We start from the raw sequence: 13,076 nt of genomic DNA, 5'->3' as shown, positions 1-13,076 counted from the left end.
GAACAGGATGCACTTCCGAGAGCAGGCTTAATATTCTCCTCATGCCAAATTTGAGCAGGGAAATTTTTATTTATCAAGCCTGCCAAGCCCTGACTTTGCAGCAGGGACAGAAGTGCCTGCGAGGACGCAGATGTCCCCGCGGCCTCGCCGAGGTGGCCGCACTCACCCCACTTAGAGGCTGCAAGACGTGCCCAGGGCAGCACCCAGCTCCGCGTAACGTACTGGCTGCAGTGCGGGAAGCAGGGCTGCTCTTCCAGCACGAGCCGCAGCTGCTGGGACCGCTGTGCGACACTGTCACACTCCCTTCCCTCCTTACGCTTAGCTGGCTTCGGGGTTTCTTTCTCTCCTCGGCAAACGGGGCTCTGTATGGCCGGCACAAAGCCACAACCTGCTTTCTAACGAAATGAATTCAACCGTCTTGCATGTCTTAATCCTGGATTAACCTATGCTAAGGTAGGGAAAAAAAATCGGTTTCAGCTTCCTGAGGCCCAGGAGTGCAGGGCTGAGCACGCAGCCACGTCCTTCTCCTGCCTCCGCCTTCTCGAGGCCATTTTTCAATTTGCACATTTATTGAACCAGGGCTTTACCTTGGCATTCACAGGGCATCTCATTTCAGAGGTGACCCTGATCGAATGAGAGCCTACAGGCTCGCTATCGGAAAGGCAAATGGGAGGAGATGTGGAAGAGGAATACATTTTATAAATAACTGTGCCTTTCCTATTGAAGGTATCGCAGGGCCCCTTCCAAGACAGCTAGTCCTGTGCAGACAAGCCCGTGACAAATCAGAAAGGCAGCAGTTCTTAACTCTCATATTTAAGAAATGCGGACATGATGCCCTGCAACTCATGCAGCTTTGGTACATGTTGAATGGTTTAAGCCCCCCAAAACTCACTCTTTAGCCACCTCTGTGCAAAGTACTGGCAAATCAGGCCACTGCACTGGACGGCAATTACAGCCCCTTGTTTAGCTTGTAGCTCCAACAGAGGCAGCTTCCAGAAGATGCAAGGTGTGAGTTTGCAGAGCTCCAGACAGACATCATGCAACTCCTCACGCTCCAGGGCCTTCACAGTGGGTGTCCTTCCTGCTTGCAGGCATTTCAGCTGCTTTTAGCTTAATGAGGAGTAATTGCTTAAGATGCCCCAGAGAAACCTGTATTTGTTATCTTACATATGACCTTTCTTCAGGCACCTGAGTGCACCTGATCTGCAACACTGCTGTCTGCCAGGAACTCTGCTCTGAGCCTGTTTTGCAATCAACTCCATCAACCCACCTGGTCTCACACACACACACACACACACACACACATCACACACTGCCTAGGCTCGAGCGCTGCCCACTGGCCAGCATGAACCACACAGCTCCTTGGTCCCTCTGCAAAAGGCAAGGCCACCTTCTGCCTCCCAAGGAAGAGGCTTTGAAACCACGAGGACATCACCAGCCTGCAGCACACGCTTCTCTCCCCAGCTGAAGGATGCTCATGGGATGGCCTGCACGGACAACCAACTGCTCTCTATTCACCAGGGCTCAACTCCTCCCACTTCTTAGATAACATCATCTCGTAGGGACCCAACTGTTCATAGACTCATGGCGTCAAGACCTTCAAGGCCATCAAGTCCAACTGTAAACCCTTATGTCAAATGACTGCAGAAAGCTCAGCTGCTTTCCTCCCCACAGCTGGGAAGCGGCCTGACAAAAGCTTGCCGGGAATGCAAGGCTGGGACAAAAGCCCTTCTGTTAGTGCTGGCTTCCTAGAGCTGGGGGCCCTCGCCGTCTCTTCACTAACACGTTTGTTATTCTCCTCATTGATAAAATGAGGAGTGACTTGTGAATAAACTAGAAAACCAGCACAACATTAGTTTATCTAGCTTAAAAGAGGAAAAAATGTAAAAATAAGTGACTGACCCACACCCATTTTTGGTAATGTTGTTAAATAAAAAGAACCCAAGCCCTTACATACTGGGAATCAATCCTATTTTTGCTTTCGCTTCCTCGGTTCAAACCTACGAAACTTCCCTGATGAGCAATGAAGATGCTCTAGTGCATATTTATGTAGATGAGAGAAGAACCTCCCCCTCCTCCTATGATTTCTATGACAAGAAAGTACACAAAGCAATAGATTAAAGACTCCCAATTGAATATGGGATTAATTTAACAAAGCATCTATCCAGCAATTCACTGATTAGTTTCATCATTTATCTAAGCAGAAATAAATCATTGTCATCAGTTTAAAGAACATTACACAGTACTAACAAAATATAATTTATTTCAGACAATGCTATTCTAATTCACTTTGATTTCATTGTTAGGTTGTTAATGCATTAATTTTTGTCCGCGCACTGCCAAAGGCTTTAATCAGCAACCAAGTCCTCACTGGGAAAACAAGGCAAAAATGCAGTTTTCAGCCTCTGATTTAATGCTGAAAATGTCAAAGGCCCCGAAAACATTGGGGAAAGAAAAATACCATAAAAGGGCCTTGTAAAATAAGCATTTCTGGATTTGCAGAGAACACTGTGCTTTTGCATCCTCATGGAAATGATGCAGACCCACTATTTCCCTAAGGATCCAGGGGTATCCTAAGGGTTAATGAGCAGTCCAGTGCATCCCCCAGCCTTGTTTCTCTGTGCCTTTGTGCACAGAGGCAGCTGGCACTTTCAATGCATCAGCCACAGGTAGGGTGGGTGGGAAGGCTCCTTGTTCCCTTTCCCAGTGTTTACAAATCATCTCTGCTCGGCTGGGCCCTTTGTTCCTCCTACAGAGCTGTCAAGGAGACGGCTTGAAGGCAGCAGGCTCCAAAACCCCCCCAACACCAGCGAGCCAGGGACAACTCCCATGATTTTCTTTAAAACTGGATGCACTGTGAGCTAAAAAGGTCTCGTGCAGCAACACCTGAAATTTTCTCTTGCACTCGGCTTTGCAAGGTGTAGCTGGTTTGGTGTTTCTAGGGGTAGCTCCTGATTGAAGTGGCTACACGAAGTTTGAAACACGTTTAAGACGTCTGCGGGAATTGAGAACTCACTTTTGAGCAGAGAAACGGAACTGGGGGTTCGGGTGGAAACATCCTGCATCTGAGTGCTGAAAAGGAAGATATCTCTTCTACACCATAAATTCTGACCAAATGTTGTGAGCGGGAAGATGCATATGATGCACTGTATTAATAAACCACACTGAGACTGCACTGGCAGATTTACTGAACGCCGTTTATCTCCTAAGCTGTTTGGTGTTCATGCAAAGGTCTGTTACAGAAACACACGAGTCAAACTGTGGAAAATCAGATTTTGCTTGTGCAAAACCTGCCAGAGCCCTCCTGGCACTTGCTCAACATCCCACAAACCTCTCTAGGGACGGAGAAGCCCTCTGGAAGGTCGCGCTGCTCCGAGCAAGAGGGACGGGCGTATTTGAATTCATCCTGCTCAACAGACTGAAACGAAGCTGCTGCCAGATGCAGCCCAGGTATGTCACACACTGACCTTCTTTTTTTTTTATATATATGCTGAAATAAATAAAAATTAAGCCCGGCTTTCCAGGCTGCCGGGGGTCTGTGTTGCACGCAAAGATGTGACGCTCCCAACAGCTCCACGCCTTGCAGGCATCAAGGAGGAATGGAGCTGCCTTCCCCTCAGCTGCATTTCCGTGCAGAAATTCATCTCATAGTCCTGACAAAGTATAAAGAAAAGATTTAAAAAGCATCAAAGAAAAGCTCATGTGCCAATTTCCTGAAAATGAACCTGGCTGGAATTTATGACTAATTGTTTGCGCTGGCTTCCATGGACACCTGCATAACTCACTTGGTTTTTATCCTTTGTGGTAACAACTCATGGGATCCACTCATGGGTTGAACCAGCAAACACTACCTGCAGCCATAGAAACACCCAGCAAATCTTCCCTTCTACCTGCCCATGTCACAACGTCAGGTCAAACGCTGAGCTTAAAGAAAAACACCATTTATTCCGTGGGATTCCCAAGCCAGCTCTGCTTTGTGTACAGACCCTTTGGCTTCAAATGCAGCAGATTCAGAGCTAGAAAGCCACACACACATTCAAGCCTACGAGTGGTCATTCCATGCTGCACTATGCTGGGAGCTCAGCAGCAAACACTCACCACTCGGAATCGGAGGCCTCTGTTTGGAAAGGGTTGGTCCCTCCTCCATATTCTCCCTGTTTCTTCCTTAAATCTGCTTGAAGTCTCGGCAGAAGAGAGAGGCTCGAGTGTGTCCAACTCACCGCGCCAGGGGTTTACGTCTTCAAACCTTGGGGGTTTCCATTTCATGGAAACTAGGGTGAAGCGTATTATTTCCTGGACAAGGAAGCTACTGTATATACGCAATATTTAACTTTCAGGGATGGAAGAATTGCTAGAGTAAATATCATATTCAATGAAAGGAATGAAGACAGAAAACAAATTATGTTATTGCCCAGTGACAATTGCCATCAACTTTAACTGCATTTTCTCCCTCGGTGGTTTAAGGACGGAACAATCGTAATAAGTACAAATCAAAATAGTGGGGAAAATTGCAGGTTATCGGCTTGCTTATACTTGGGGATAAGTAGAAACTGTACTCTCGTGCTGAATTAATCTCCTGCAATAGTGTGGGAGAGTCAGCAAAGATAGAAAAATACTGGGAAATTTTGCAAAACCAAGTAAGGGGTTCTCTCTCCTTATTCTCCCAGAGTAACAAAGCATCTCCTAACAGTTTCATGCAAATGCAAGGTTACTTCTGAGACCAACAGGCAATGAAAAACACAGTTCCAAAGCATTTTAAGACCAACCCTAGCCCTGTGCAATTGATACAGGATGACTCTTCCTACAATAACGAGTGGCACATAGATAATTGTCAAAAGCAGTAATAGCCCACATGGAGCAACGACAGCAAGCGGGATGAGTCTGGAGAAGGTGTCAGGAGACGCATCTGCACACACGCTGCTGACTAACTAAAAAGCTCAGTCAGTTACAGAAACACTAAGTTCTCTACAGCGTTAGCAGCAGCACACACAGGGTATGCAATAAATAAGGTTAGTTCCAGCTCGTGAAAGGATAAAGGGCGCCCTGCTCTGCTTTGTGAAAAGGATGGTGCCGCGGAAACAAAAGCTCTGACCTCCCGAGGGCCCCGATCCCATCCATAGGAAAAAGGAGCTGAAACAAAGGAAATCCATCAACTCACACAGGCGCCAAAACAGAGATGCAGTCACTGTGTGATAAGCACCAAAGCATATTTTATTTAAAGCTTATTTTATTTTACTTATATTTTTATAAATATTTTTAAAATATTTTTATATTTTTATTTTTTAATTTTTGTTTTTATTTTTTGGGAAATCTTCAAGACAACGTGCCTCCATTCGGAAAGTATATCAAATAATTTCCACCAGGAAAAGAAAAAAATGCCAATTAGAAAGTTGCATCTAACCTTTGCTTTACTTCTAAACAGTTCAGATGAAGCAATGACATCTATTGAGAACAACTAGTCAAAGAGACATCAAAAGGCAACCTGCAAGGATTGATATCCCTAGGAAATTTGCAATTAGAGGACTGAATAGGGTTTAAACACTGAACTTAGTTCCTGGCTGCATGAAAGCACAGTTGACTTTTTTTAATGATTCTCACGGATTTTTTTCCCCTCTTCTGCCTCAATGAGAGAAATTAGGCCTCTTAAGCGAGCTTCATTTATAGTCAGAGAGAAGCTGTCTATTTTGGGTCAACTTTTAGGCTTTGATAATTCTGCATTTCACAAAACCGATGCAGAGTCATTTTCACACCTTTCTTTCAGTAAAAAGCAAACAATTCTCCTCCCTTGTTCCAGTTAGGTAAGCACGAATGCAGAGCAAAGTGAACCACAACAAACAGGTAGCTAAGAAACGTCTATGGGCTCTGGTGTTTCAAGGTGCTTAGAAGAGTTTATGGGTAGTGATTGGCAGAAATCGCACAAAATCAGGCTGTCAGGAAACCCACAAAACCCCAATATGTAAGAGAACCTTGAAGAAATAAATACATCTTAAATGTATTATTGAATAGGATAAAAGAAGGGCTTGAAACCAGAGGAACTAGAAATACCCGTCCTTCATACCACAATACACCACCCATACAAGAGCATTAGACAAACTAGGAAAGGGAAATAGTTGAAAAATCATTAATGTACCCACAACCAACAAAACCCCCATGGTATTCAAGCAGGTCAGGAGCCCATCACACTCCATCACTCACCTTTAGCTCAGATGGTGTGGAAGCTACCTAGGCTTGTAACTAACAGTACAAGAAAAGCTGACCCGTAAGAGTTAAAAAGCAGATAATATGCTTGGATGCAACTCAAAAAGAAAACAATACATATTTGTACTGCAAGGGTATAGGTTCAAAATAGGTTTAAAAATAGGTTTAAAGCCTACCTTCCTTTCACAGGCTCTCTCTCAGTAAAAAAGGCACAGCCAAGATAAAAGATCTTACAGAAACGTAATAAAGGTGGTTAGCAATCCTGTAGGATTTACATATAATGAGTGACCAGCAAATTAGAAGTAAATAACCTATATTCAGCTCACAAGGAAGTAATCTGAGGAACCCACAGTACAATGTAGTGTAATGCGTAAAGGTTAGGAAAACAGAAGTTGATTAAGTTGCGGTGGGGGAAGAAAAGGGCGATAAGTTGTTATAAAAATCAGCAAATATTTATTTTCAAAGCACATTCATTTATAAAACACAAACATTTAATCTAATGCTGTCCTCTTTTAATTAGAAAGTCAATAGTTATTGATGTAACTATGTAAGTTTCCATAGTTATTTAATTGTTCCAGTAACAAAAAGGAAAGCCCTCAAAATGTACGGCATTTTACACAGCGAGTCACAAGAGCAATCTATCAACTCATTACATCCTGCACTGAAGTATAAGAAACTGATTTAAATGAACAATGACAATTTCTTCATCAAAAATTAAATATTTACTAATATGAGTTCAAGACCAGGTCAGCACTCTGGTCAGCTCCAGCCTCCCTTTGGGAATGGCCCCAGCAAGGACTTGGGAAGCAGCTCTCGCTCTAGGCCAAGTCCCCAACAGATCCCGCCTGCTCTGCTCCTGTTAGTGTGTCCCCATCTCCGTTTTCTCAACTTCTAGATTAACACTAACACTGTTTTTTCACTAAAGTTGCATCCGGAATAGAAGAATTGGAAGCAACTCCAGGGTAACCTAATGAACATGGGGGTGACTTACTCATCAGGAAAGCATTAACAGCCCTCGGCTGGACCAGCCTGCTCCCTGGGTCCCGGACACTGCAGTCCTGCAAAGCCACCACGGGCTGGGTGAAGGGTTTCTCCTTCATATGTTCTTTCTGGGGCTGCTTCAGGTCCTTTCAAACACTGGGCTAGGGAAAAAAAGAGTTTCTTAAGGGTAAGCATTTGAGTCTTGTATTCAGGGCAGCGGGAAGACAGCAGAGGACTTGGGGCTTAGCCATGGAGGTACCCGATGGGGACAGGTCCTTAGCTGGCCTCCTGCTGAACTCACTCCCAGTACAGGGCAGTATAGGACACCAATATCAAACGTGACCTGTTGGTAGCCATAGGCTCCACATGGCACATTGGAATACACACCCCTTCTTCTTCCTCTGCAAGAAAGGAAACCGCTCCGCTCTCAAGGGTTTCACCCTTGTCCAAAAGGAGAAGTCCATGCAAGTACTTCTCTGCTCATCTACCCTTTGAAAAGTGACTTGTCTGATTATGATGCTCCTCTTCCAAGTTCTCCTTGATGCTGCTAACTTCTCCTTTCCCTTTCTTTAGTCACATGGGAAGTATTATTGGAGGGGGAAACAGCTTGGTTGGTGGCTTTTGATAACACAACTGTGTTGATAAGAGAACCATGTCAATAAGAGAACTGTGTCCTCTACTTTCATCTCCCTGCAGTATCTCTAAGCTTATTTTTAGAGCTCTCTCAGCCAGTCAATTAAAGGGAGTTATTCAAGTGGTGTTGCTCTCCACTCATGTCTGTAAAGCCTCTAAAGATGTTGTCAGAAAAAAACTGCAAAATGACATTGTGTGTCGTACAGTACCCTCCCTCTCAACTGCTTCCCAGCTAAAAAAAAGTCAGATTTAAAATTAAAAATAAAGAAGTTCTCTTCTTAAGAATATAATCTTGAGAAAAATGACCTTTAATGAGAAAGTCAAATTAGGTTGCTCTCTCTTTTGGTATTTTTACCATTACTAGAAAAGATTCTGCACAAAATAATACCACAAATGGATTATTTACATCTTCACATTTTGTGCTGATCTCCTAACAACACCATTCATGATACCTGGAAACAAAAGACCAACAGACCATTCCCCTGTAACAACACAATGACAAACTGTATTTTTTTTTCCCCAGTAAGTAATGGTGCAATGATTTCCAAATATGTAGAGAATAAGTAGCTTAAATAAAAATAGATTCTTTTTATAGCATGCCTATCTATTTCTAATTACATTTTTATGTCCCTCAGCATGTATTTGTACTTCTTTTTTTGCTAGGAACAAGCATCCTGCTGCCACACTGAGAACAGTTTCCAAGAAGCTGTCTTAGCAAAGAGGAGGTTCACCGGCTTTGATGAAAGGAGGAAGAAAACAAAAGAGGATGTGAAGGGAAGTGTAAAATCCCTTGTCAAAATCATGGCTGTCATCATCAAATGTCTGTTGTCAACTATGCTTGTCCACTGGATTAACTACATTTGTCACCTTTATTCTGAGGTAGGGATAGCAAGAACACATGTACTGTGTAAGAAGTTTACTTAAGCAGAGTCCTCTTGTAGGTAAAACATCTCTTGATGACAAAAACAAAAGCCTAGGCAAGGTCCTTCCCAAGCATGAAAGACCTGCAAGCTTTGGTGAGAGGCCTTTCATGGTGGGTCTGATGAGAAGGCAAGCCTGTGAATTTCATAACCTTTTACTAATTAAAGCAGGATCCACCTAAAAGGTTTGTGTATGTTAATAAGGTTTGTGTATGCTAATAAGGTTTATGTATGCTAATGAATTAATGCCCTGACCTTTTGTTGGAATCAATGTCCCACCACACAGCTTCTATGGCAGCAGAAAAACATTCACCAAGGTTTCACAAAGTCTGAAAAGGAGATAAAACTTGTAGATACCACAGACTGACAGATACCACGCTCCAAATACTGCAGTGAAGTGAAGAGGAGGTTGTTTTAAAACATTACACTAAAGATAAATCCGCAATGCTTCTACATTAAAATTTATAATGGGCAAGTCTTTCACATCTAGTTTGGCAAAGCTCTGGGTCACAGGCTACAATACTCTGTTGAAATCACTTCTCCCACTCGTATTTAAAATGCAGCCATCCAAATTCCCAACATCAAAGCAATGCTACAGCTCTGCTGAACCTGCAGGAATGGATACGTAAGAGGCTTCTGCACAGACTTAAGAACTGCATGCCCAGAGATTTAGTGCCACAGCCAAATGAGAAGGGAACCCACGTGCCTCAGGGTAGGAGCAATACTCTAGCACCCAGGGTTCACCTGAAGCGTTTCCTCAGGCTCTCAAGTCTCAGATATTACCAGTGAGATACATGTATGTGTCCCCCACCTTGTATCACATTCCCCCACTACGGCCCCATCAATATACAGGCTAGTCATTCTCTCCTGCTTTAGGGGTTTTGGCCCCAAAGCACTTGCCTGACAAGCAGTTACTTTCAGTCAGGTGATGAATGATGCAATTTTATGTTCATTTATGCATACACCATACACCCGTACAGATTCACAAAGCATAATGACAAAAAAAATACAATTACAGACGGTTAAGGCCACGAATAAGCAGTGCGTAGGGAAATTCCCAATGAACAAGCTAAAACAAGCAGCCTCATTATGAGGAGACAAGGAAGGGACTGCACAACAAACACAACAGAGAAGGGGATTCTCGTTCCTGACCCAGCCGATGAGGCAACATCCTGCACAGCTGAACCTGCTCCCACGGGGACGTTTTCACTCTCTCTGAACACTGATGTAATTCATACCCATTTGCACAGCCAGAGTGGTGCTTTAAATAAGGCATAAAATGGGAGACTTTCAGCCACTCAATTAACAGCACAAGGAGATAAGTCTAGAAATAGGAATTAAAATATTTTCTCCATAAGCATCTATCTATATTGCCTCTATAACGAGCTTTTCACTGAGGATAATGACCAGCATATCTCAGCATCCTGATTCTAATCAGGATGTGCATTATACTATTATTTGTGTTCTGACTGCTCACGTGATTTGGTGTCACGTATTTTTATGTTGTCTTGTCTGCAAAGTAGCCCTAGGTAACTTTCCAGAAGCTAGAAATTAAATCTTTGACTATGTGCTTAGTTACTGCACAGTCTGACAGGCAAAGTCAGAAGTTTTAATCCACATTTGTATCTCAGGCAATGCAGGAAACAAGACGGGGCCTCTGCACACGAAAGGAGCGATAAGTTAAGGAAATTCATTTGTAGGGAATATGAAAAATACTCCTTCACAGGGAATCTTTGGCGTCCAGCAGCAGTGGCCATGGTGTAGGCTGCAGTTTAAGCCCAGCTGCTGGACTACATCGAGGTACTGCTCGGTGCTGTCGTGCAGCTGGAGGTGCTGAGGAGGCCACAGCGGGTCAGGAGGGATCCTGCTGCCCCTAAGGTCTGCTGCGCTGCATCACAACGCAGAGCTCCTGGCATCGGTAGGCGTCAGAGCATCCGAAGGACCGTGTCAGGCTGATCTGCAGACAACACATGTGTGGCAGACCGAATAACAAGCGCCACACACATGCTTAGGATCTGCTCGGCAAATGCTCTGCTCATGGCACTGCGAGCACAGTCAATGGTAATTCCAAATAACTGTGAATCCCTCTATTTTAACTGATTTACGGTCCTTTTCTCAAATCAAAGTTCCTTTTCTTCATTCAAATGAAACCACCACAAAAGACACCCTACACGTCCCCAGAAGAGCGGGAAGAACATGAATGCACTATGTCAATTGCTTTTAACAGACAGCCAAAGTGGGGGGAAAAAAAGGCAGCAGCTCATCATTTCTGCAGAGACAGCTTTTTTTCTCCCTTGACTAAGTAGCTAGACATCTGTTGAAGGGAAAAACATAAAGATATGACAATCAGAAGACACATTTCCAAGTACAAAATCATGTTTCTTAAATTGACTCCCCCTGACAGGCGCCGGGAGTGCGGTGCCAGTAAGTGGCAGGTAGGCATATGCTAGTGAAACGAGCAATGCCCTCAACGCCCAATTCGAGGGAAAATACGTTTTTTTTAAAAAGGAAGTTTTAATGGATTCTGGTGGAAAGGTGGGACCATGTGCTCCCCCAGGCCCGACTTGACTTCTCCACCCCTAACTCATCTCAAGTTCCTTCTTCCCTTCTTACTCCCCACCTTCACTCTAGCAGTGATCACCAGTGGTAGTTGGGACAGCTGCATCAGGCTCAAAAGTGAAGCTGGGGAGACATCTCCCTTTGAGGGATTCCTTCAGCAGCTGAAACTGCAAACTTTACTAAACTCTCTCTCTGATGGACTGTGTGCATCACCCTTTCCACATAAACCACTGACTGAGTCTGGGACTAAGACTGGATGCAGCCTCTCTGAGGAGGAGCTTGGCAAGCCAAAGGGGTCTGGGCTGAGCCTCCTGACCCAACAGGAGGATCCCCTCAGTGACTGACCCTGTCTTCTACACAGTAATTACTAGAGTGAACCTTGCCCTCCAGTCTGGTTAAACCAGCCTTATTTACCACTGTTCTCAATAAAACCTGTCTCTGCTCCTCTCCTGCAAGTGAGCAAGCATCACCATTCTGTAACAAAAAGCTACTCATCAAAAACACTCATTCATATTTGCGCAAATTATGCTACATTTTCCTTCCTTGAAAGAACCACAGGAAATGGGACGTTGATCCATTGGCCTTAAGGTTGAAAGGCTGAAGAAAATTGTTAACTCTACAGATAAAAGGGCTTTTAAGTGAGCGACTTGGATTGATGGTGACTTGGGCTCTTGCACATTCACAATTTTTTGGGCTTACTCTAATTCTGAAGAGATTTCAGGAATAAGCCATACCAGGGCTGCCAATAAGATATTTAATAAAATATTTTTATAAGACTTCCAATAATAATATTAAAATCACTTTAGAACTCCAGACAAAGGTCATCTTCACATGTCATTTGGGAGTGGCCTCAAAATTGTTTGGGATTAAATAGAAAACTGAAGGGAGGGAAGACAAAAATACCCACTAGATGAGATATTACTTGTCGAGACACACAAAAAGCACCACAATTACAGAAACAAGGCCATAATCAAGACCTCCCCACTGTAGGGGGATGCAGAAGTTACATAAGATAAATTAGGGAGGAATAAGCAAAAGAGAAATATTATCCGACTGACCAAAACGCGCCAGCTAATCACAATTCCTGACCCTGCATGCAGTCCCTCTGCAAAAGAGGGATCCCTTTGCCTTTCATTGCCCATGATTAGTGCTCTAACTCTGTGATTTTACTCTGTGCAATGAAATTGAGAAACTAGACAGTTTCACTGCAGAAATTAGTGCAGGGGGCATAAGAGACGAGCTTAAAGGACTACTAGTCCAAAAGAAACCAGACAAAACATAAGATTTCCTCCGACCAGTGAACACAAAGTCCCTCTTTTACCACTGAGTTACCTTAGACAAGGGTGGACACCTCATGGCTTGGATCAGGTGACTAAGAGAACACACCAAGACCTCACGTTAGTAGCAAACAGAGTGAAATCTGTGCAGTGCTTCCTTGGACCAAAGCAAGCTGAAGAGAGAGCCCATGTTACACATGTTCATTAAGCTGAGGCCCTCTCCTAGGGTCTGCTAATGACCTCAGGTACCTGTATCCTTTCCATCTGTAAAAGAGAGATCACAGCAGTGAACTGTTCAGGGAGCTGCAGAAGTGCTTGACAAGAGCTGGGCTTACACTGATAAGATATCAGTGAAGATATCAAAGATACTACCTCTTCTGACAAAGTTTATCCACTTCTTATGTCTTCAAGCCGTGACAAAGCTGTTATAATAACAGGAAGCCATTATTAAAATCACTACTAGAAAAAAAGGCAGAGGAAAGTTGCACTGCTGTCATACAGGTGAGAA

The 13,076-nt window shown here is 43.8% G+C and overlaps 1 protein-coding gene across 1 annotated transcript in view; it reads right to left on the bottom strand.

Annotated features, from left to right (window-relative positions):
- Positions 1 to 13,076, bottom strand: part of ST8SIA1 (ST8 alpha-N-acetyl-neuraminide alpha-2,8-sialyltransferase 1) — a 95,470-nt gene that overhangs the window by 47,521 nt on the left and 34,873 nt on the right. The gene's annotated exons all lie outside the window — the stretch shown is intronic.

The sequence above is a fragment of the Nothoprocta perdicaria genome, unplaced genomic scaffold (assembly GCF_003342845.1).
Source record: "Nothoprocta perdicaria isolate Ctin4 unplaced genomic scaffold, notPer1 scaffold_167, whole genome shotgun sequence".
Lineage (NCBI taxonomy): Eukaryota > Metazoa > Chordata > Aves > Tinamiformes > Tinamidae > Nothoprocta > Nothoprocta perdicaria.
The sequence above is the reverse complement of the archived record's forward strand: the minus strand, read 5'-3'. Positions and strand labels throughout refer to the sequence as shown.